The 19,989-nt window shown below is 42.4% G+C and overlaps 1 protein-coding gene and 1 long non-coding RNA gene across 14 annotated transcripts in view; one reads left to right on the forward strand and one right to left on the reverse strand.

Moving 5' to 3' along the window:
• LOC308183080 overlaps positions 1 to 7,629 on the reverse strand; it is a 29,883-nt gene extending 22,254 nt beyond the window's left edge. Inside the window, exon 1 of the long non-coding RNA XR_013942253.1 lies at positions 738 to 7,629. This is a non-coding gene — a long non-coding RNA (uncharacterized lncRNA). The remainder of the gene's footprint in view (positions 1 to 737) is intronic.
• The window catches only part of STARD13 (StAR related lipid transfer domain containing 13), a 297,430-nt gene that overhangs the window by 202,998 nt on the left and 74,443 nt on the right, over positions 1 to 19,989 (forward strand). Inside the window, exon 1 of one of the 13 annotated variants that reach the window (XM_080568404.1) lies at positions 16,037 to 16,235. The exons of 11 other annotated variants lie outside the window; for them this stretch is intronic. The gene's annotated coding sequence lies outside the window, so the exon portion shown is untranslated. Of the gene's footprint in view, positions 1 to 16,036; positions 16,236 to 19,989 lie in introns of those variants that run through there. One more of the 13 variants, XM_080568403.1, reaches the window with a different exon arrangement.

Here is a 19,989-nt window from a genome sequence, read left to right on the forward strand (position 1 = left end):
TTTCTTGCCTTGGAGGAGAAGAAAAAAAAAAAAAGGCAGAATATACTATATTCCTTGATCTAGAATTAACTTCTCTTGCATGAAAAACATATAAAACACGTTTGCCTTTTAATTTGAATTTTTCTGTCCTTCCATTCCAGACACTGGTTCTCGTTAGGCTCTCTTCGTGGAAAGAAGAGATCGTCACTGTTAGGTACCACTACGCTGTGATAAAATTATTTCTCAGACTTCTTTTTTAGATGACTAGAACCACTGCTGCTCCCTGTATAATATCCAACACTTTATCCAACATTTCTGTGACTGCTTTTTGAAATCTCTCAAATTTTTTGAGATGGATGTCAAGGCTGTCCCCAAAATCTTCTCTAATTATTCTTTCCCTGTTGTATATCTCAGGATCACATTTCACAGTTATTTTTTCCACAGCATTACACAGCTATTTCTCCACTCAAACTTTTTTTTGGAATCATTGACTTCCAGGATGCATTTGCCCAGTCTGCATTCCTTTTTCCTATGGTCATATTTTTACATTAGTTAATACTAATGCACATACAAAGCACAGTAGACTAAATGGTGCAGATCCTGCTTTTAGCTACGCTGTTCGTAGCGTTTCTTACCAATCTACTGTTCTTTAACCCATTCCCACTCACTTTCAAATACTCTTGCAATACCTGAATTGCCTCGGGCATGTCTACAGTGAAATGAATCACAACATCTTTGTGAAAGACTCAGTCACTCACCTGGAAAAGGAATGAGTATTCCTGCTGAGGGTTGGGGTTATTTGGCTATATCTGTAGTGATGGAGGGCAGATGAGAAGGTGCAGGAAAGTTAGAGATTCTGGAGGAAAAAAAAATAATTTTGTTTCTAAGGAAAGCTTGCAAATCCCTTTGCAGTAGTCAAGGGGTAGGATGTTATATTCTGAGTTTGACAGTCGAGCAGTGCTTAAATGGAGAAGCAGAAAGCACAAGGACAGCTGAGTGGGAGGTGAGTAGCATGTGCCACCCATTTGCTGGGACAATAACGTCGGATTTATTGCTTGCAGTATGGATCCACAGTGATATTGCCCTGATACTGCTTCTCTCTTATTTTTAGTATATTTTTACTATCTTCCCTGGAAAATGGTACATTTTTAAGTTGAAATTCTCTTCTCACATACATTCCAGTCAGAGTTAGCCTCTTGAAAAGCCATTAAAGAGCAAATCACAGGCCTCTGCAAAAAGAGGCAGAAAAATCTTAAAAGCACTAAATTCAGCGATTTGGAATAAAGGAAGCTTAAAACAGACAACATCTGTTGTTTTCAATCCCATGGGATTTTCTGCCTTTTTCCAAATCCTGGCCCTTAATGAAGAGCAGTGTCAGATTTAGAAAGGACAAAAAAAAAAAAAAAAAAAGTTTATACAAAATTAGAAATGTGTCTGGAAATCTGAAATCCTTGAGTATGTAAGCCAGCGTCTGCTCCAGATCTTTCTTTTCTAATGGACAGAGGTCTGAGTACTGTGCAATCACAACAGTTTTCAAATGTCATTTTCCATTGGAATCTCACAATTATCATACCAGATGCCCAAATCACATTTTTTCTTCCCAATACTACTATTTTGCATGCTTGTTCACCAGTACTATTAATGCTTGAGCACTCCTCAAAGGAAGTGTTATCTACGTGCAATGAAGATGATAAAAAAATTAAAAATGGTAAAGCTATCAAGGCACATGTAAAAATTCTCTATTCAGGCAGCTGTTTCATTATCACATTTTGCCTCCACACTTTGTCTGTAGTGATACCTCAGATTGCCATTGCAGTTACTGTAAAGCTTTTTTTTTTTAACAACCTTCTAGAAAAATAAAACTTTTCAGAATGGCTTGGTGGACTCACAGGGATACTAGCTAAGCAGATTGGTGTAATTAGACTCTTCAAAAGGGAGTTTTACCCTTATATTACATTTTATTTGTAGGGCCTGAGTGATGAAGAGAGCTTATATTGCCAGCGTTTCATGAAGCATTCTTAGAGTTTTCTACAAGCTGCTACCATATATTTTAATCTGTCTACATCAAGATGAATATTGGCTGAATAAGAAGGATTTCAGTTTCATTATTAATGTCAAAAACCAACTGCAGAATTCAACCCACAGATTTTCAAAAAGTTGGGCTGTCTTACTTCTAAATGGAAGTATTATGGCATATACAGTAGCATAGGCTATTAAAAGCATTGTAGGATCACATAAATTTCAGGCAAATGCGAAATGTTTTCAGGATTAAGCAGTGTTACTAAGATATTGCTAGAAATATCATTTTATTTATTTTTTTTTAATACTTAGTTTCAATGTACAAGGTGGGTGGATGTGTAAATTGCAATCCATCAGAAAAGTTGTATAAACTTTGCTTTCTTAAGGATTTGGAAAACTTCAAAGCAAGTCATAGGTACTGAGTCGCTGTATCAATGTCTTACCATTATGTTGTTGCTGGAGCTGCAGAACATTTAAAGTGTCCTGTGATTTGGACGTTGAGTGTTAAAAAGGGAATTGTATCAGAAAGGATTCTGCAAATGGCTGTAACACTTCAACACTTCTTCAAAATGGCTGCAGCACCTGCAGAGTCCGTAACTGCAGGTACACGAATAGTCTTTTGGCAGGGTAAGCTTGCCACATCCATCAACTTATTTTTGTACATTGTGCCATGAAACCAGACCATGGAATTACAGAAATATATAGTGATCTGGAAACAAACTGGCCTGCTAGGCAAAGTTTTAGCTTAAGAAGTTGATTGTGCAATATAAACCTAAGGTTTTTTGTCGTAAGCATATCCCTGGAAATTTAAATTCTCTCCTGCTTGTAAGTGCAAGTTCATGTCCCCACAGGTGTGTGAGGGTGTTTTTTTTTTAGGGACAGTAAGGGAAAGAAGCTTTTTTTCCATTAAACTAAAACTAAAAAATAGTAGTGCAGGAACTTCTTTGCTTTCTCAAAGAAAAGTGGTCCTCATACAGTATTAAGATGATTCCATCCCATGGAGGGAAGGCAGCAAGAGAGCTCTTATGGGTCAATAGTCGATATGGAATAGTCACGATGGTCATAGAAACACTGGGTTAGGAACAGGGATGTGTAGGAAAGGAAGCAGGAGCCAGCACTGGCAGAGGTTTTCCTTAACTGCCTGTTTGACAATGCACGGTTGTTTGGTCCTCTGTCTGTTCATAACTTCACTCCTTGTCTGAACCACTGCAGTGCCTTAGTGCACTATGGCAGAGCTGGGTAGGTTAAAAGCCACAAAATGCACAGAGGCTAAATTAAGCAGCATTGTACAAATAAATAAGGTAGTTGTCATTAATATGAAGAAAAAGTATAGATTATCACAGATAAATATCGTAATTATTCAAGATGGAAATGAATGCATTGTCTACACCCAGGTAAATCTCAGGATTTTACAATGCAGAGATTCAAAGACCTCATGAGTTGGTTAGTTCTCTTGTGATAGGGACCAAAGCCAGATGAGTACAGTCAAACAGTCTAGTACAGGACCAACGGTGACAACGAAGACAGGGCATCCCAAACCAGGCAAAATCTTGAAGTATTTTGTCAGCCCTTGATCTGGAATGGAGGGATCTGTCAGAGCAAGTTGAACTGATCGCTAGTCCTGCCAAACCAACATCCCTTCCCCTGCTGAAAATACAATGGCCATCCATTTTTCCGTCAGATATTCCTCTTTCTGTCATTTGTGCTGTTGCAACCTTTTGTCTGGTCTTCAGAGCCCTCCTGCAGTCCAGGGTGCAGTTCCCTTCTTATTTAAAGTGTGGGCAAATCAGGTGTGTGCCGACTCTTGCTGTCAGCCCCCTTTGGTCTGCCACACAGAATCTGTTTACCCATTTGCAAAGACCTGTAAATTGGCAGTCAAATTAACCTTAATGATCATTTGCCATTCGAAGTCCAGATGTACTCAGCTGGAATTCTGAATCGTTTATGTCCCAGGGAAGGAGATTTTGGAGGATGACTGTGTGGCCCTCTCAGGGGGTGGTTGACCATTTGGAATTCAGTTCCTGAACACATGCAGAAGGAGCCACATAACGGAGCTCTTAGCTTAAGCTTCCCTTCTTCCCCCCAATAGCTACATTCCTGTTTGAATATGAAAATGAAGAGATGAAAGGCTGAAATGTAGACTGAAAGGCACATGGTCTTGTGTAAGGCCTTCCATTTGTATAGACATATTATTACCTATTGCTGTAATAGTTCTAATTTGCCTATGGACTGCATTTCAAGATACATACATCTATAAAGCTATTTTGTAGAATCTTTACAAGCAGCATGTGTATGGAAAGAATTCAAAAGCTCTGGAGTGCATCACAGATGAATTTGTTAAAGCAAAGTGTGTATGGCTATTTTTTGTTAACTGACTTTAGAGTAATGAAAAACTTGGGGATGTAACTTCAGGTCTCCATTTCCATTCTCACTAATGCTGCTACCACATCTCTGATGCAGCAGAATTGCAGTGGCACAAGGGAGGATTAGCTTAATTCCTAGCTTTATTAATGATGCTGATATGGTTATTTTATTAAGGACGTTATTTTAGCTTAGCTTTGGCTGCTCTGAGGGTTATATATGCCAGCAAAAAGAAGAAACTAGAACTGTAAAGCCAGTGACTCAGTTTAATATTGACAGCTTTATCTGGGTTTAAGCCACTTTAGATAGGATCCAAATCTGAGCCAACTTCTGTCTGTGACCATGTAGGATTTCTTTTTGTGAATTTGGTACTGTTTCATCATTTGCAGTGGTCCTGTATGTCTAGATGGTTTAAGGTTCATTCACGGTGCGGACTGACCATCTGCTCTCAATAACTGTGAATTGACTTAAGTATTAATAAACTGTTTCTGTGTTCCTGCATGTCTCTAAAATGCCTCAAGCAACTGCTCCTTCTTTATATGGAAAAGTCACGGCAGCTGTGGGATTCACAAGACTTTGGTGCTTGTCTCCTGCTGCACTTCTGGCAGCAAATCGCAAAGTGCAAATAACTTTTCTAACTGCCTAATAACTGCAGACCCATTAAGTGTGACTTCTGAGACACCAGACAAAAAAAAAAACACCTTGCTTTAAAAGAGTCCTAATTGGATTAAAGAGTATGTGAACACCTGTGGTTGCTCTCAGGGCTGCCTATTAACTGGAACATGTTAGAAGTCAGTATGAGATCAGAACTCAGCTTCTCCTTGAGCATCAGCCAGAGGAGGTGCGTGATGCCCAGCAGGGCTTGGGCTGAAAGCAGAGGTGAGGGGGCATCCTCCTGAAACACTCCCTCTTCTGCACTTGAGTGCACCAGCTACTGCTCAGGACCCTTGTAAAAGCGATATGCAGAATCCTGTTCCCCACTGAGCTGGTCAAGTTGTTCATTTGGGCGCAAACTGCCCGATCACTAGTTTCTTGCAAAACAGCTGTCAGAGGACAAAGCGGTCTCACTTTTGGCATAATACCTTAATATTTTGAGATATCTGCCCACAAACCAGAAGGGACTTAAACCCACAGTCCCCAGATCTTAATAGAATATATACTACATATATATTCTTAATAGAATATATGACCACAAGGTTGCCGAGTATGTGCAGGCTTCTTCCTCAAAGAAGAGGAATAAATATACATTTTCACTAAGGTTTTCATTGGGCTGCCCTGAAATTTCATTATAGGAATGGTGTGACATAGTCATTTTATTTAATGATCTACAGCAAAAGCATGGAAAACAAAGCAGAGTTTTCAGAAGACACAGAAGCATTCAGTTAAATGGCATAGGAGAAGATAAAGGGACTTAAATGGGACATAATTAAGCCAGGCATATGAATAGCACAATGGCAGATGAAACTCAACATTGCAAAAAGCAGGGCAGTCAATAACTGCAGTGAATAATCTGATCCACATTGACCCTTTGCAGGTTCCTAGGTAACCTGCAACAGATGACTATTCCGAGAAGACGTTTAACTGATTTTCAGCCCTGAGCTTTGTAGGGAAGACGTTCCTTCGCCTCCCATGTGGGAGTCAGGTTTGGATGTTCTCCCATTAGATCATGGCTCTTCTGCTGCTGCTCTGCACAGGCCTCATCTCCCATTTTTTGACACTTCTGCTGTGTCACTCACTAAGGGTACGATGTGTCCCCACAGTGTCATCACCTGCTCCCTTGGGCAGCGGGTGCTGGTCCGTTCTCCTGATTGCCTCTGGCCGCTGTTGGGGTGACAGCCCTTCCTCGCCCTGCCTCCACCTGAGCCTCCTGTCAGCTGTGCTGGTTCAGTCGGGTCTCTTCTCACATCACTGCGAACCAAGAAACATCCTCAGGTTCCTTCCCAGCACGTCAGGCCTTCGTGGTGGTGTTTCTGTCTATGCCTCTTTGTTGCTTTACTTATCCAGCGAACTCTGCTCGTTAAATCCCGCTCACACTTGACATCCTTTTTGTTGACAGCTGCAGCTTGCCAGGATCAGTCGCAGTGGTGAGTGATACTCAAAAAGAAGAATTGATTTTAAAAGTGGCCTATTATGTTTGACTACTCATTGTTTACACTGGGCTTGTCATGAAGGAGTAGCTTCCCTCCAGCCAGCTGCACCACGCACTCCTCCCCATCCGCCTCCTCCACCAAGGCCTCCTCAAGTCTCTCGTTCCACATGAGAACAGCTGGTTGCTGCTCCCACCGGCCTGGCGGAGATGGGAGAGATTTGAAGAGTATAATGCTCAGAGATGATAGTTTTCATTTTAGGTTTCAGTGAGTTTTCCGTTTCTAATTTCCTTTTTATTTGGTTCTGGCAATCTGGGTCAGGAAGACGTAAGTGCTTCACGGCCTCTAGCGGGCAACAGCCAGAGCTGCAGGAATTTCCAGCCTGTAAATAAATCTATGGAAAACTTTTTATTTTAACCAGTATATGATTGCCCTGGTTTCCTATGAAAGTGAGGCTTATGAAAACACTCTCTCTTTGTGCACTGTCTCTGCTTTCCACCCTCGATAGCTCTGGGGCCTGTTGGCTGATTTCATTTAAATTTGGCAAAGGTTACAGAGGTCTCAAATACAGGTCCTTTAGGTGTTGTGTCAATAGATGTGCCTGACATGAGGAGACACTTCTAATACTCTTTCTGACAGAAAGGTTGTTATTATTATGCAGCTTCACACAGTACAAGACACCAAAATATCAGCACAGGAAAGAGTTAACATATATGGAAAAAGCTGGTTGGAAATCCAGTGTGAATCAGGTTATTTGTTCATATGCTCCTAGAAGTCCTTACCCTTAATTTCATTCGATAATTTGGTTAATGTAGACTCAAAGAATATCACGTCTCTTCCCTGACACTGCCAGATAATCCTGCTGGGAATGGAGATGGAAGATGATTCAGGTTGCTGGAACTGCCCACACCACTACTGCTCACTTCATCATTTACAAGTCTAAAGGGGTGCTTGAAAGAAACCAAAATTTGTATATTTTCTTTCTGTTTTCAGCTTGCTCATTCAGACTTTTATAACAGTGATCATTAAAACACAGCAAATACAAATGAAATTCATAAGTAGACTCTTCCTCAGAGCTCAGACAAACTGTTGCCATATGTTAATAAGAACCCCAGTATAAATATTATTTTGGCTGTGGTGCTGTATGGGATAAATCCTTTAAATTTCTTAAAATGAAGAAAAGTTTCCTTTTCTTCTCCTTGTTTTTGCTTGGCTGTAGTAAAGAAAAGAGGGAAAAAAAAACCTGCAGGCTCACTTTGGGTTAATCCAACAGAACAGGCAGTCCTTCGAGTGAGTAAGAGTGAAGTCTAGTGACTCCTTCAGCATCTGTATCACTTCTTGTAGCATTTCATTTTCCTTTGAAGGGCTCTTTTTCAAGGCAGATTTTGGAAGCCTTGTTTTACTGAGAGCATCTGAAAATATTCTTTAAACAGTGTACAATGGTTTTAGGTTGAAGTTATAGTAAGGTCATCTCTAAGTGTCCCTGAAATGGTTTGGGTCTGACTTCTTATTTTAAAGGCTTATTTCTCATGTGTTGTAAACACTTGAAATGACAAAATTACTGGTAATGACTTTTCTGAGTTCATGCTACGAGTGCCAAGATTGAAAATGACTCACAGTCGCCCAACCATTCATTGGGTGCAGAATATCTTGTGGAGTTTTTTTTCTGCCCTTTTTCCTAGAAGTGATGTTTGAAAACAAAACCACAGTGTGGTCTTTTTTGCGCTCAGAAGTCTTTGTTGCCTTTCCCAAGAAAGGAGGACAAGGCCTCATCTGGCATCATAGGCTTTCGGTACACAAAAAATATGTCTAGTTGGGACCATTTTAGGAGCTAGTAGAATAATGTGAATGAAATCAGATCTCATTGTCTCTGACTCTTCAGAAAAATCCCTTCACTTTGTTGGGTTGTATTCTGCCTTTTCCTTTCTAAAACTAAGTAGTGTCTGTCTTGGCTGCATCAGCTTTCAGCGTCACATGTCCCAGTAGCTTCGCAGCAGTAATATGCATAAGCAGGATTCTTCAAGCAAGTCTTGCTTTGCAGGAAGCAACTTCAGGAGAATCCATCATTTTCTTTGCCCAAAGCTGCCTAATGTACTGCCAGATTTTGTTTTTCTTTGATTTGTCTTTTTCCCCTGTAAAGCACGCTGAAAGATCTGGAGGACCGTGCTGATGGAAATATGATTAGCAGAGCTTTTTGTGCACGTGTGTGCACTCATGCCTGTGATGAAAGAAAACAAATTTGTCAATAGCATAATTTACAAAAAAGCAAACTTCAGATCTTTGAGTTTCTGAAAGGTCAGGGAGACAGTGTTTCATACCTCATGCATGCTGCATTTTGCTCGATAAGTGTTTGCATATTTCTAAAAAGAAACATTATGCTGTGAAATAATCACAAACCAGATTTCTTTGCTCTCGCTTCAATCAGTGTGAATATGGGAGAATCACAAATTCATTGGCACGGCTAGCATTGAGAATTCATGTCCATTTTCATAAGTGCTTGTTCAGAATAAGCCTTTGATGTGTTGATTACAGCCTGTTAAGCTCCATAGCAGTTGCTCACATGAATTGTTGTCATGTAAGCATTTTTTTTTTCTGCTGATGTTTGTGAGGATTAAGGTAGGACTGTGCAGAAAAACTTTGTCTTTCCCTGTTGCTTAGATACAATCTTTATCTGTGATGAGTAACGCTGTTCTGAATTTCAACAAATTCCACCTTAAAATCTCTGGATAATGCAAGATATTCTGTAGGAGGTGAGGTAAGCCTTGGAGTCTTGTTTGGAGTTGGTTTTGGGGGGGGAAGGCTGGAGGTCTTAGGAATATGGCTGTGATGCGGAAACTTTGTCTTTTGGGTGGAAGTGAAAGAGGAGGTGCTGGGACAATTGTTTTCTTCAAAGCTGAAGAATGCGCTGGTATAACTAATAAGAAACTTGTAACAGGAGAGCTGCTTTGTGGAGAGTTCTGCTTGTCTGTTTTCATAAGTATGGTTATGAAATTTTGCATATAAATGCAAAAATTGAATTGCCGTAGGGTTTTTAAAGCCTGGCATACTTCACTCAATGCTCTTTCTACAAAGAGGCTTTCAGATGTTGGAAACATTCTAGCCATAATTAAAGCATTGCTGCATTTTGATGGTGCTTCTTATTTCTGCTCTGGAAATATATCTTGGTCAGACCTTAAGAAAATTAGTATCAGAAGCATGTAAAGCTTGAGATGCCATATATCCTACTACATTTACCTTGATATATTTTGTGCAGTCTCAGATCCTGGGTGCTCATAAACAGACTGTTGGGGAATACAGTAGTCTTGTCGGATAAATTACCTGAAATAGTCACAGATCTGGCATTGAGATATGATGGAGGAAAGTCTATACTTAGGGCTATGGCACAGCCAGTATGTTAATGACAGCTCCTGTGAGATACAGAAGAAATTTCACTTTGGGCAGCGATCATACCTGATTTCAGAGACTTAAGCATTCAGGCTAGAGCAGTGTTTGGAATGAGGCAGTACAGGATGTGTTCTTGATGATTTACTGCTCTCCAAGTCAACTGTAAGCTAGCTCTTGGCTGGGTATTTAGGGAACGCTCTGTTTCCATAGGTATTAGTGCTTGAAACCATTAAGTGTTCCACGGTTCTTTTACAAGAGCAGTAATTACATCCTGTCGGCAGAAATTACTCCTGCTGTTTCATTTGGAAACCATATTCTTTGCTTCCAGTCTTTTATTGTTGCACAGCACTGCTACAACCCTACAAATAGCTGCTCCATTTTCTGCCCATGGTGACGGCACTTCTGACACATTTGGGGGATGATAGGGATGGCGATGAAGGCTCTTGGGATGACATTTCAGGTGGTAGTTTATTTGTGACTCAGATCAATTTAAGCTGTTCTTGACTTCAGAAATCCAACTTTTCTTCGCAACAACAGAAATAACTTTTTTAGCTCTTGTTTCCCTGCAGGAGGGATCCTGAGCCAGCCCCGGAGTGTATTGGGTCTTGAAACAAATGCTGATGCTGAACTTTTCTCTCGTACTGTGTCCTTTTCAAGCCTTTTATGTACAGAAGGAAATTAGCACTCCAGATGATTATTGTCTGTTAGTGGTGTTTTTAATTACTTATTTTCAGGACACCCAATTAACTTTTTGCTGAAAACAAGATTTTTTTCCTCCCCTGAAGCAAACCAGTGATTCACAATTTAATATAAACTTTTTTAAAAAGTTTGACTCATGCAGCAATTCCAAGAATTTTTATTTCTGAGCTCTTTGAAACATTTGAATGAACTAATGAAATACTGTGCCTCTGCTGTGCTCGATGTGAACCTCATGTTAAAGTGGGCTCATGCCGTTTAAGTGCAGCAAGTGAAATTTTGAGGCCCCTGGGCTTTATCAGAGATGCGTTGTCCCATGGGGTCATGTTAGCAGGAGCAGACATCAGGGCATGGTACAGGGCAGAGGGTGGAAGAGTCACGGGGTGCAGAGGTGATGGCAGCTCTGCCACATCCCAAGCTGCAGGAGCAGGGAAACAAGGAGATGCTGCTGAACTGAGGACACTGTCAATGGTCCTTGGGAAGGGAAATGCCAGGGCACAGAGCTTGCTGGAGAGTGTTTTTAACAGCCAGTCCATGATCAGGGTGGGATTTATCACCCAGTTCGACCCAAACCGAGCTGCTTTTGACTCAGCTCTGGGAGCTGCTGAATTGCAGCGAGGTGTGCGGGTTGATTAGCAGTCGTCTGGTTGCGTGATGAGTAAAGCAGAGGGGTGCTGCCGGACTTCCATAAGCGAGACTCAAGCTGTAGAGTTTCAAGTTGAAAAACATTTATATTGGCTACTGAAGGGAACACGTGACACAGAGATATGCCATGCAAACTGCAGAGATTTTCCACTAGGAGAAAGACTCTGAAAAGCTACACAAGTACAACATGTAAATAAGTTTGCATGAAAAATTAGGTAATAGATATTTTGATCCTTCAAAGAATGTATTTTATATAAGAATGCAAAAACATACGGCTTTCTCTTCAGGTGTACATAGTACAACTGTCCTATTTTGCATAACTACTGCAACCATAAGTGAATGATAAACCGTTCAGGAACCCTTTGGGAAAATGGCAATCTTAGGTAAGAGCATTTAGTGCATGAAAACCGCCCAGGACAAAAATCCGCACCCAACATATTATTGCAATTTTCTGCTTTAAGTGGAAAGTTATCAAATTTTTAATTTACCTTGAAATATCTATTTTGATGCAGAGTTTCAAATATAATAGCCTCCATATTCTGTGATTCTGTAATGAGTATTTTTAATGTCACATAGAAAAATATTCCTGAGTTCAGAGATCTGTTTTAAATCTTAGACGTTTCGCAAGAGCCAGAGGCAGGAGATGACATTCCCTGATGCTGGGATTAAGCCTGGGGCAGAACGGAGAGAGCGTCCTGCACCGCTGGAAGCTGCAGCCTCTAAACAGGCTCTACCTCACCCCGGTGGCACAAAATAAAACCTTTGCCTCGAGTTTTCCTCCAGTATCCTCCAGGGTTAGCTCAGGAGGTGCAATAACAAAAAAGGGGATCAAAGGGAACCGGCAGACGGTGGGGCAGAGAGGGGCACTGGCGGCGTGTTCCCGTCTCTGAGGGCGGCCGGGTTGGCGGCCGCAGGGTGGTTATCAGCTGCGTGGCGGCGTGATTATGGGACAGCAGCAGGAAATACCTGCTGTAATCTGGGAGGCTGGCAGTTGGGAGTGAGGGAGGAGAACAAAGGCTAGCGTGTGTTTGCAGATTAGAGGAGAGCGGCAAGTCGCTCATGAAACACGGCCTAGCAAGGTGGCCCTGCCGCTGGAAGCACGCAGCGCCATGAGGCCCCATCTGCCACACGGCGCTCAGTTCCCCTTCCCTGTGACCCTGCCCTGTTCAGCTCTCATCAGCTCACTCAGAAAAGCTGTTAGAGGGGAAACAGCTAATTTTATCAAAGGGGACTGGAGCAGTGGCAGTGCTTTAGTCTCCTGTCCATGGGCAGGAGAGCAAGGCTGCTCTCCTTGCCTGCAGCTGTAGGGTGAACACCAACGATGGACACAAGCCTTTGAGCTGGAGGACAACGCTGGTATGAGAATGAGGTGTGTAGCCCAGCCTTGAAGACATCTCAGCTGGAAATGGATTGCTCGACCACCAGAGGAGCAAGGCAGGGAGGAGAGGTCTGTCAGGAGCCAGGAGAGCTGGCACAATGCGAGTGCTCTTCTCCTAGCAGGCTGGGCTTGGTCATCCTTCCAGGAGTGTCCTCATACCTCTTGTTTCTTCTCAAAGAGGCTCATAATTCTCTTACCACATTATAAGCAAATACACTGTGCAGTCAGAGTGCCTTGAAAGTATTAAAACCTTTCTGCCTGGCAGCCTCATGGCAGAACATTCAATAGATTAAATTTATTCAGCTTCCAAAAAGAGTCAAGGGACAAGCAGCCATAACCACCCTAGTTGCACTGGGAAGGCACAGCTTTTCTATTTACAAGTTGCCTGGGGGGAAAATGCCAAATAATTTATTCCTCCTCCTTCCCCCCAGTGCAGCTGTGGGGATCTGAAACAATTTGTGAACTTGGTGTTTCAGAAAGGCCAGAAGACCAAAGGGGTTGAACTTGAGATCTCCTAGGGTCCTTTTCCGACCTGAATTACCCCAGCACCCTGTGATTTTATGATTCAGCTTTTTAAGGACAAGGCAGGGCAGACTTTCACCAGAGCATGTGGAGCTCTGCAGTTGCTCTCTCTGCAGTACATAATTCACAGGGGCTGTAAGCACTGAAGGTCCTTGGATGGAGTTCTAGCTCCTTAGAAGGAGCTCTTCACGTAAAAGTGAAAGGTCTTTCTTTAATAGAAGTCTACACAACAAAAAGTAGGTTCATGTTTCTTCTGGTGATTTTCAAGTGCCATCAGAAGGAGAGACTGCAGTTAAGCAGGTCCAAATCTGTAAGGCACAGTAAGCTCTTCACCAACAGAGCTTTCTTGCCTGTCAGACTTCTGACCAAGGGGTCATGCTACCAAATGAATAAATCAGTAGGTCTCCAGTTCTTTCTCTTTGTATGACATCTTATAAGCTCTTTATAAATGATAATAAGACTAATTAGTAACACGTGGTGTCTTGTACCTGACCTGTAAGGCCACAGTTTAGGAAGCACTCTGATTTTTCATTGAAGTCTGATCTGCTGTGAGCTCTCAGCAGATCTCATGACTAGCTCAAGGTGAGAGGGAAGTGAGGCCTGCATTGTGCACGGCAACGGCAGGAGAAACTGTCCTACTGCCCTTCATTCTTGGGATGACGTCTCTACTACTAAACCAAGAAGGGTCAGGGATGCCATGGCCAGGGGACATAGGCTGACTCATGTCTGCACTGCTTAAGAGAAAGTTAGATGGAATGGTCCAAAGCAGAGAGAGAGACAGCGAATAGCTTGCAGATAAGCGTTGCAGATGATTTGTCTCCCAGGAACCTGAACTCATTCCCCAGCCATCCCATATTCAGCCGTACAGGGCTACTGCAGAGCTGTGCTCACAGTCAGCAAATAGGATGGCAAATAGGATAGGCCAAGATGTGCAGAGGGAAACAGTCTACATAAACCAACATCTATGCTACCATGTTTTGCTGTGGGGTTTTTTTGTTGTTTTTTTGGTGTTCCCCCGTCCCCCACCCCCCCCCCACCCCATTTACTCTAGTTTCAGTCTGTGAACTGAATACTTACTAGTGGTGGGAGCACATCTTCCAATTCATCCCTAAGGAGCACGGTGCACTGTCTGGAACCAAAGCACACAGAGGGTGATGTAAAGTAGGAGAGCAAATATATTCGTTTTCACATGCAGCATGCTTACTCAATCCGTAAGGCTTTCTTTTAGGCTTCCTGGCTAGTAAGCGTTTGGAAATTTGTCTGGCTTGGTTGTTCTCAAATTCTTGTGTGGTGGTTGTGGAGAGCTGTCAGATCGCAAGATTACAACCAACTATCCTCAGTTGCTGTCTGCAAAATTGTAATCAACGAAACTGAAAGCATTCTCCCATTTCCACAAATTGCAGTCACAGGCTGGGAGTGAGGTTTGAACTCGGATCCTGTAGTGTCAACTTCTACCATGGGAGCTAAAGGACTGTCTGCATCTCTTACTGGGAGCAGTAGTACACACAGGGATGGGCGGTAAGGCTGGTCAGCATGGGCACCGAGTAGATGAGATTGTTCAGCATGGAAAAAAGAGGATTAAACGGGATCTGGCAGAAGCCTGTGAAGTCATCTATCATGTGGAAAAACTGAACTTGTAAGAACTGTGGGGCATGTAATGAAATGGTTAGAGAGTAGGTGTAAGTAGGCAGAAGTGCTTTTTTTGTGTGTGTGCTTTTCCACTATATTTTTAGAACGCGCTATGAATGGGCGTAATTGACTTCAAAAAGGGACAGGATGCGTTCACAGAAGATGGGTCTGCTGCGGGTACTGAGAGCTGTAGTCCAGCTCCAGCATCTGGCTGGGGAAGTCCCCAGATCCCTGATTGCTGGAAGCAGAGGCACACCAGGGGAAAAGCCCCTCCTGGCACACGCTCTTCTGCACTCTTCCCTAAGCTGCCAGCAGAGGTGAGTCTAAAGGGCTCCGTGATGGAGCCTGTGACAGCAATCTCCAGCTGATCTAAGCCAGGGCAGTGGTCAGGAGCCTGCGTGCCGTGGGGACACGATCAGTTAGGGGAAGAGGAGACTTTTCATCATCAATCAGAGGGCAGAGAGCTCTTCAGACACTTTCAGCAATGGTGCAGCTCTCACTCTAGAAAAAGCTGAGAACCCCCGGGTTTTGCAGCCCATTCAAACTGCATCCAGCTCTGCCCCGTAATTTTTAATTTCCATAGCACAGTTTCTTAAGAAGATCTGGAGGGCGGAGGATTAAAACAATCTACAGTTTACAGAAACTCAGCTTTGTTTTGCTCGGCTCATGGGAACAAAGTTCGCAGCGCTATTTTTATGGTACCACCTTGCTTTTATACTCTACGCTTTGTTAAACATGATAATGAGTTCAGTGCTGTATAGAGCATTCAGTGCTGTGCAGAAAAATAAAAGTATTTCCTGCCCACACTTCAAAAGAGCTGGTGTGGTGGTAAAGGCTCTTTCAAGCTAAGGGCTGCTAGCCTAAACAGTGCGTATTCTGGCTTAGTCTGTCAAAAAGCTCTGTATTGTAAATGTAAATTTGTCTTTGTGAGAATGACAAGCTCCTGTTCAAAGCAAAACATTATATGAAGCAGTTCACTGAGGCAGTATGTTTTACTATATTCCCCCTCTGGAACAGAGAGGAGTTCTGTATTACATTAATCAGCTTCTAAGCCCTGAAGGTCACAATTATCTGGCCACTATTTTTCAGTATTAGTGATTTTAGTACACGATTAACTTTCATGTGTGCATCATTAAGATGAGGAATTGTTTTTGAAGTTTCAAATAGAGCAGCAGGTCTTAGCTGTAGTATTTGCCATACTTGCTCAGCCACTGTTAAAAGGGATGATTTATAGAAAATCCAGCTGTGAGTTTTCGTTTCTTCAAGAGCAGGAGGCGGGACTAGAAACCAACCTAAAACCAAGCAGAGCATTGATCAGAGTAGAAATGATGTAGAGCACAGCTCCACAGACAACAACTAAGCATCGTGGAAGTATTAGCTGGCAGAGATAAGGAGGCGGAAGCAGCGCTCAGTGACAGAGGAGCCATCTGTCAGAAACTGAGAATCAGATTGCAAGAAACCAGAAAATGAAGTACAGAAGAAAGTGATTTTGGTTCAAAGGTACAGTGAAGCCTAAGGATATCTATCTGTTGACAGTAAGTTTCTGTACTGTAGCACGGATGTTTGATACAGCAGCTAGCAGTGTTTGGAAGGGCTTTTCAGCTTTGAAAACAGACCGAAGTGTCTCCTTTATAAAATAGCTTTTACTTAAAGGTTTTATTTATTTTTAAGATGTAAATAAGCTTATATGTTTGAGGTGGCTTGTTTAAAAACTTGTAAACAAACTTTAAAACTGCTTTGTCCATCACTCGAGAGGCTGGTTTTATTTAATAAGGTCATCTCCTGCTGAGGATAAGATTTGTTCGTAACCTTTCTGAAAATTTTCTTAGGAGAAAAGACTGCTTTGGCCCCAGTTGTGAGGTGAAAAAGGGTAGGCAAGAATATTTTTTCTGGAAAGGGGAAAGGAGTTCCCACCCAAATAGATCTAAACTAACTGGAACTACAGCGTATAAACACCCCGGGGCTAAGTTCTACCCTCGCTTACACTGATGTAAGTCAGGTTTAAGTCTACTGCAGTTAATAAAATTACTCCTGATTTAATTAAGGATAGAATTTAGTTGCACATTTCTTAATAATGAAAAAGCCCCATGGTTCTTTCCAAAGTGCATTTTGTGTTAACAGATTATTAAGGACTCGCTTTATAATACTTATAAATGAATAGTGAACTCACGTTGTGATGCATCTTTTGTCATGTATCTGTATTATCCTTCACTGAAACGAGCACTAAGACAGCACGAGAGATTGTAAGCAATCCTATTATTTCTCGTTAGCAAGTTCCCCGATAAGGTTTCGTACTCCTTTCAGTTCAGTGGCTTGCATTTGGGGTGATATGCTTTAATCCCAAAAGGGTTGTGAGGCTCCAGTTGGCAGTGATAAGATGATATGAGCTATAGCAGATAAGTGTGAACGTCCCGTACGAGACCCCAGGCTGTGTTATTAGCACTGAGGCAGCCCTGTTGCAGATTGTACAGAAAAATGACTCCTGTGGCAGTGCTTTTCATGTACTAGTTGCTCCGTGCTAGAAGCAGAAGCATTGGCTGTTGACTGTAAAAAAAAAAAAAAAGGAAAAAAAAAAAAAAAAAAGCCCGCTCACTATTATGGCCCAATATGGATGACAAAACACTGTAGCATGTGTGGGAAAATGGCTGCAGTCCAATGTCTGGAACCGTTTATCTTCTGGTAGAGTCTGGAAGATGACTGTTTTATGTATTTTACAGAAATCCCTGCTGATTGATTTCATTTACTTAGGGGGAGGGGGCATGGTGACTGATGGTGGGGACAACTGGAAAAAAAAGAAAAAGAGGAAAAAAAAAAAAAAGTGGATTCTTTACATTATCCTGACATCCTGTTCTGGTTGGGGTTGTTGGCACCTTTAAAGGAGACCGGACCATCGTGGACAGCCCGATACATCGTGCTGCTGCTTTTCCTACTGCACGGTTAGGTTTTTGCTTCTCGTTTCTAGGTCTCAGTGAGCTGAAAGTTGCAGGCTCTGCTTACCACCCCCTCCACTGGCACTGCTCTCTTCCTGGCAGCGTCGGGTAAATCTTGGAAATTATTTGCAAAAGGGGAGCGGGCAGAAATTGATACAGGTCTCCGCAGGCTGTCAGAAGCCTGGCTGACAGGGGGCATTGTTATTGAAGAGGGAGGAAGGAATTTGTGACAAAAACCGAGATTTCCTGTCAGTGGGGAGAAGTCTGTTTTCAGCGCGCAGGGCGTGCTGAAATAGCTCATCCCACTTTGGCACGTGACTTGCGTACGCTAGGATGATGCTACAGCTTTCTTCTGACGTTTGCTGCTAAAATAGCCACTGTTTCTGTGTTTGTCTGTTTGGTTTGTTGTTTAATAAGGAACAAAACCGGGATACGCTGTACCTCTGTGTCTTTCCTCTACCCTACTGAAATTTTTGTGTGCTCTGCCTGCCAAGGTGTTTGCCTTCAAATCAGCTAATCTCACATCATGGCATGACAGTCACCGTGCCTGTTATACGCCAGGCATATCTGCAGTGATTTCCTTTCATGCTGCAGGGGATCGGTGCCAACGTTTTCATATGAAACAGGAACGAGAGGTTGACACTTGGTGGTCAATACGCTGCTACTGGGTTTGAGGCTTTCCAAAAATGGGGAGAAAATGGATTTTTCAATTGGCAATATTACCTCATATTACACCCAGCAATCTCTTCATGCGGCCTTTTACTCCTGGCTACGATGCCATGTCCAATGCAGGGTCACACAGCACAGTTGGAGAAAGGGAGAAATACTGTGTCCATCCCATCGCATCCAGTTTCCCATACATACCACTTGGTACGATCAAGACATTCTTCACTGACAGAGTGGGAAAGAAAGAAAGAAGAATTTCCTATTTCACTCCAGCAGCCAAGGAAGCTTCACATATTTATCAAATATTTGTTTCGGATCGACGGGAAACATTAAGGGCTGTGCATAAACAGTATCCCAGCAATAAACCCAGCATCACCTCCCACCTGAGCAGTGTCCTGTGCTGTTGTCCTGCAACATTTTTCAGCCTGCTGAGTTACTTTGGTTTCATTGGTCTTGATGTGTGCTGATTTTCTGTGTCTTTTTGTGGAGGATACGCTTATCTCAGACTTCTCTTCATTGCTCGTGTGCTGACCTGTGATGTGCACGTTTACAGGAACTTAGATTAATCCTAACCCTTTCAACTTCGTTAATTTGGTTTTCTTCTTACAGAACAACTTTTCATTAGGAGCCTCTCAGAGGGCTAACCATTTTTTGTCTCGATTAAATAAGTTTGAGTCCTTCCTGGTTTTGGTATATCTGATCAGGGGCAGTTGTTGAGTGGTTGATACCATAGTATTCAAGTGAAGCTACCAGTTCTTTTCCTTTCTGTATGCCACTGGGATGTCATACGGCACAGAGCAAATCTAGTGCTCCTGTGACTTCTTCAGATACGCCGTTATCGTGGGGTCCTTGCGAGGGACTACGTTCTTCACTGAGAGGTCTCTTCATGAGGTAGTGCTAGTAAACAGATCCGATGTAAGCGTGTGGTATGTTGTTATTAAAACTCCCTTAAATATTCCTTCTCTCCCTAAGCTCATTAACTAGAATGCTCCACTTTATCAGATTGTTTCCTGTTCTAGTGAAGCTGCATCTGACATGTACTTGTGTCTCACTTTCATCTCGCATTTGGCAGATGGGAAAGAAAGGGGTCTAAGCCTGTGCAAACTTGTTTTTTCATCCACTGGGACTGCATTCTCCAAGTAATTCGGAGCAGGTTTGGGACAGCCAGCCCTTGCGCCTTCTTCTTCTGCAAGGGTTTGTGGAGCTTTAAGTCACAACCTGTGCTCGAGCCTCGGCCACTTCTGCTGCTGCCCTACAGTCCCCACATGTCAATTAGCTTTTTAAGCCTCTTCCTTGCCTAAAAATCCCTCATGTGGCCACTGCAAACGTGCCTTCCTCAGTGGACTACTTAGAGGAGAAATATCGTGGAACGTATTTTTATAGACTTTGCATGTTACCCCATTTTTGGATAAATTTTGTCCTTTTTTGCATTGCAGTATAGTATATGACAAGCATAGGCCAGGTGGTAGAACTACAGCTGATTCTTGTTTTCTTATCAGACGAAGCCAAGATACTGTTAAAAACAGAAGATCAGATTGAAATAAAAGGGAGCTGTAGGCTGTGAAACATTACAATATCCCTCATCGAATGTCTTTGCAGGACATACGGCAACAGCAAAGCTCTTATGTGCTAAATGGGTTTGGAGTGGAGGCCAGCTGAACGCGATGCATAAATGATTTACTTATTCATTTAT

Source organism: Anser brachyrhynchus, assembly GCF_964034855.1.
Source record: "Anser brachyrhynchus genome assembly, chromosome: 1".
Classification (NCBI taxonomy): Eukaryota; Metazoa; Chordata; class Aves; order Anseriformes; family Anatidae; genus Anser; species Anser brachyrhynchus.